We start from the raw sequence: 5655 nt of genomic DNA, 5'->3' as shown, positions 1-5655 counted from the left end.
TCACCTTTTTTTTTCATCGAATTAGATTATAACTGCATAAGGCAGTTTTCACTGTTCACCACAAAACACAGTTCCTTCAGAAAATTAATTTAGTTGGCTTAGACTGTCGATTTTTTTGGCAGGAGGATCTTCCTCCTTAGATAGTTGTTCATGCCTCTTAATATGGTGCTCAGATGTATAAGTGGATACACAGCTTTTATGAAACCCATCACCTCTACGTTTACTACTTCGAGTTATGTTACACTGTAAAAAATTTGCCGTAAAAAACTGTAAAAAATCTGCAATAAATTTTGCCAGGCATTTGCCGTTTTATAAATATATGTATATATATATATATATATATATATATATATATATATATATATATATATATATATATATATGTGTGTGTGTGTGTGTGTGTATATATACACAAATATATATATATATATATATATATATATATATATATATATATATATATATATATATATATATATATATAAAGTTACTTGCTTTTAACTGCCTCCTGAACATACTAATGACATACCATAGGATGCCTGTATAAAGGAAGATAAATGAATAATATGTTGTTTTCTTTTTGAAAAGGAATTTTTCCCTGAAATTAAATAAATATACATGTCTAATATTGCAATCTGCTGCGGAAAAACATTTATTTATAGAGACCCTATTGGATATCGGATATAGATTGATTATGTATAACATATGTATAATGTTAATATTCATTTACTTGCTCCTTGACCTCATAAGAATAATGGCAAAATTTGAAAGTATTCACTGAAAAGGACTACGAAAACCTGCATATATCAATTTTAGTGCAAGCCATTTTGAAATTACGTATATAGTTTCGACAAATATAGCTTTCATTCTGTCATGTTTGGATTCCGTAACCCTGAAAACATAGCATTTGACACCAAAATTGTGATTTTCAGTCTATTAGAATTAAAAATAGGCACAAAACTATAATCACACCGATACTGTTGGCAGCCGTTTTGTTTTCTTCCCAAAGAAATTCTTCAATATTGTCGCCAGTCTAGCACCGGGCTGATTATGTCTCAGGACTACTCAGATATATATATATATATATATATATATATATATATATATATATATATATATATATATATATATATATATATATATATATATATATATATCATTTTGGCGGTAGTGCATGATTTTCCACGATGTCGCTAGACTATGGCGGAACCTTGGTTAAATCAGTACCTACTGTATATCTCTTCATCTTTTTCAATATCTTTGGATTATATTTCAGATGAAAATCTGTTTTCAACTCCCACAAAAGGCACTCCTAGAGGAGAGCTCATTGTGATGCCATCAACCTGTTGGTGGATCAGTCCCGCAGGTATTCGAAGAAAACCACCTTGATTTAAATACCATTAGAGCCCTTATGGTTTTTATAGGCTTTCAGTGATAGCCATGGAATATCTACTGATGTCTCAGTGAGTGAACCTTTGGATTCCCCTTAAAATCCATCCCAGGCTAAAAAGGAAATCTATCAAGCCGGTAAAACAGCTTGATTTCAAGACTCATAAATTGCCAATAACAACGATTCAACTAAGTTAGCATACTTTTGTATAAGAAGACCAGGTTAAAGTTTAGTGTCAATCTGACGGCCATTGACTCCTGTGAGCCCGTTTACCCGTCACTTTATATCATACAAGAGTCACAACCAAATCTCTCGTATTAAAAGTGAATGTTTACGTTAGAATCTTGAGTTGAAGGAAAATGTGAAGTATCTGCTGCAGTTTGTAAATTTTCCAGTATATCATTTGATTCACTTTTCTTGAATTCAAACTAGATATAATTAAGCTTAGTAAAATAAAATTGGGTACAAAATTGAGTTACTGTCTTGATGGTCATCTACCACACAAATAACTAATGGAACTTTTACGTTAGCCTGAATTATTTGTGCAGTTGGTGTTTTCATTATACAGTATAATCTCTCTCTCTCTCTCTCTCTCTCTCTCTCTCTCTCTCTCTCTCTCTCTCTCTCTCTCTCTCTCTGTATCATTCCTCATCTAATTACATAGGCCACGTTAATTCATATGACAGACACAGCTCAAATCCAAAATTGTAGCAGCGACTTCCCAAAGCCATCTTTAATCAAAATCCTATAAGGAAGGGATTAAAGGGATTAAATCACAGAGGGAATACTATTGCCTGACAGAGATTGCGGTGAGCATTATTCTTATTTAGGCCAATTTATCTTCATAAGTCATCCACTGAGACAGTTTCAAGACACGAATCCCACATTAAATTAAAGCCGGACTTTTCACAATCACGTAATGGATGGCTAATTACACATCATTATGACATTGGGGCTGTTTCAGAATCACATCTTTGGGGAATTGAAATCAGATGATAGAAAGAGACGATAAATATTACAAATTAGATTTGCGAGTTGATTGGAAAGTAACACAGAGATCATTCGATTGATTATGAGAAGTTTCCTTTGATGGTGAATCATTAATCACAAAAATGAATTGCAAGTTGATTGGAAAGTAACCCGAAGAGAATTGGATTGATTATGAGAAGTTTGCTTTGATGGTGAATTATCAATATTGTTATTATTATTGTTTTTGTTATTATCATCCTTAGCATTGTTATCATAGAGCATCTCATCTAGGTAAAAGAGAAAAGACAGTAAAGAAATATTTCTCTAAACACTGAGCCATTAATGAACCTATGAAGAATGAACATTCCATAGCAATATAGCTGTTTCAGAGAACTGCAGAAAAACCTTTTCAGCCTTAAATCTCCCCTTATATATACTGCAAAATTCACTTATATTTAGCACAAGTTTTTTAAAGTTATCCCAAATAAAAAAGTTTGCCGTGTCAACGAGCCACTACATTTCAGGAAATCATCTTCCATGAAAACTAATTTTTTTTCTTTTTTTTTTTTCAATTTATGTCATGCTTCGCTAAACTTAGAGGCGTTCATGTAAAAAATGTATTTGAAATAAGAAGGAAAATAAGAAGGAAAATACAGAAAATGAAATGTCATGGGAAACTACATATTCGTTCGGCTCTAGACATTCCGGAATATGATGAGGATCCGAGACGATCTAAAATCTAAATAATCTTCTTTAATGATTAGAATTTATCATATTCATCACGTGTCAGGCTGGAACTCTGTGAGGGATTAGCTATGAGCGAAGGTAAAATGGCAAAGCTATTTTTTTTAATCAGGAGGCAATTTGGGATTCTACGAGACACTAGTTATGAGCAAAAGTAAAATGGAAAATCATATATATACAAAAACAATGTAGTAAAGAAACCCCCCTCCCACCCCAAAAAAAGAAAGAAGTCGCTAAGTAAATTCATATAAATTGAAAAGTGGATTCAGATATTATTAAATCTCTGAATGCAATAAACATTTTACTAAATGCTCTAAATTATTTATCGAGTTCCTTCGTTGATTGCGAGAACTACGAATTTTTTTAATTCAAACAAAACATAGAACATGTTTGATAGATTTTATTAGTAAAAGTCTTTAGTCTTCACATAAAATTAATAATATGCATTATAAAAATGCATTAAGATAACGAGCAGACAGATAGACAACAACGAAAAATTAAATGATACATTTTTGTATGACTATGTTACCATTTGTGGGCTTTTTAACTATTTATGATTCAGTTTGTTATCTAACAGTTTTCAAGCAAAATAGAGGAATATTATCCTCTTCATTTCTGCAGCTCTTTAGTTGGACTTTATAAAGATGAAATGGTAAATATACAAAATGAAACATTTGAAATATACGCTTTACGAATGGAAAAGAAAGAGATAAGCAAAGCAAACACTGCTTATTATATGAAAGCAAATTGAAAAGGAGAGAAAAAGAAAAGGAAGGAACGTTTCAATAATAAGCAGAAAAATGTATACAAAAGGGTGGGAAAAGAAAGAAAATTGGAAAAAGGCAGATAAAAGTAACAAGTCCGTTGGAATATAGAAAAAATAAGGACAAAGAGAACGACGCGTGAAAGAAAAATACAGAAACAAAAACAACGAGGAATGAAAAAAAAAAGAACTATTTCAAGTTAGGAAAAGGAAAGAAAGAAAAAGAAAAAGGTTGGGGTGGGAAAAGGGTCTCCATGCAAAGAGAAAAATTGCCTGTCGGAGTTGAACTTCCTGGTGAATGAATGTCCGAATTTTCGGTTTGATGGATACTGTCTAAACATAAAGTATTTGAGAAGCCAGATGAATTTAATTCGAAAGTAAAAAATTAAAATTTCGCGCATATCAAAAAGCCTAACTCATAAAATATTAGGAAATAGATAAGATTTATCTGAGAACAATATAATCAATACGTATTCTTCTTATAAAGATAAGTAATCAATATCATCCTCTCTCTCTCTCTCTCTCTTCTCTCTCTCTCTCTCTCTCTCTCTCTCTCTCTCTCTCTCTCTCTCTCTCTCTCTCTCTCGAATTGAAAAGACACATCACCACTCAATGTGGTAATTTCTTTACATACAAAATAGCTAATACACGAAACAAACTTCCAGCGGATGTAGTGAACACGGTAAACGAATTCAAGAATAACTTATACTAGATCATAAGAACTCTTTAAATGGTTAAAGTAATTTGCTCCACCCAAGAGCAAAATATGGAGTCTTCGCGGAGGAGCTAAAAAGTCTTTGAAACATTCGAAATTGTTGTAACTCTCTCTCTCTCTCTCTCTCTCTCTCTCTCTCCTCTCTCTCTCTCTCTCTCTCTCTCTCTCTCTCTCTCTCTCTCTCTCTCTCTCCTGTGATTGGATAAACAAACTAATAATCATACATAAAGACAGAATCACTCTTTTCAAAACCACATAGAGAAATCGAACATGAAACATTTCCCCTAACAACAATATCTTGATGAGAGAGAGAGAGAGAGAGAGAGAGAGAGAGAGAGAGAGAGAGAGAGAGAGAGAGAGAGAGAGAGAGAGAGAAATATAATCAGATTGAAAGAATGACTGTCATACGAGCAGAAAAAAAACCTCATTCAAATCCATCCGTGTGATTGCAAGTCAAAATCCATGAGCAGCTTCGTATGCAAAGGGCTTCTGGTCCTATTTGCTTATTTCACGTTTTTTCAATTCTATTAGAAAAATAAATCGTTCGATAGGAACATTGAAGCCCAACGTGAGGATTTGAATTATTTCAACATCCACTCTATGAAGTAAGTTTGAAAAGATTAGAAAATATAGACGATTTTAGAGACTTGGGGATATGAATGTTCTTTTCTGTGTTTTTTTTTCACATATTCATATATATATATATATATATATATATATATATATATATATATATATATATATATATATATATATATATATATATATATATATATATACACATATATATATATATACATATATATATATATATATATATATATATATATTATATATATTTCTTTTTTTTTGGTGATGTCCAAAAATTCTCTGTAATTCCATCAGTTTAGCAGTTCCTTCGTCTTAGTTTCCCTCCTATTTAAAAGTTCTTATTTCTGACTCCTTATTACCTAGACCTTTTTATACGACAAAAATCAACAATCTAATGGATTATTCTTTCTCGGAAATATTAAAGGCAAATACTCTAAAAAGTTATATGTTTCAGAAATTTTTTTAGAAAATAAACTCATGTTA

The sequence above is a fragment of the Palaemon carinicauda genome, chromosome 7 (assembly GCF_036898095.1).
Source record: "Palaemon carinicauda isolate YSFRI2023 chromosome 7, ASM3689809v2, whole genome shotgun sequence".
Taxonomy (NCBI): Eukaryota; Metazoa; Arthropoda; class Malacostraca; order Decapoda; family Palaemonidae; genus Palaemon; species Palaemon carinicauda.
This window is presented reverse-complemented; position numbering follows the sequence as displayed.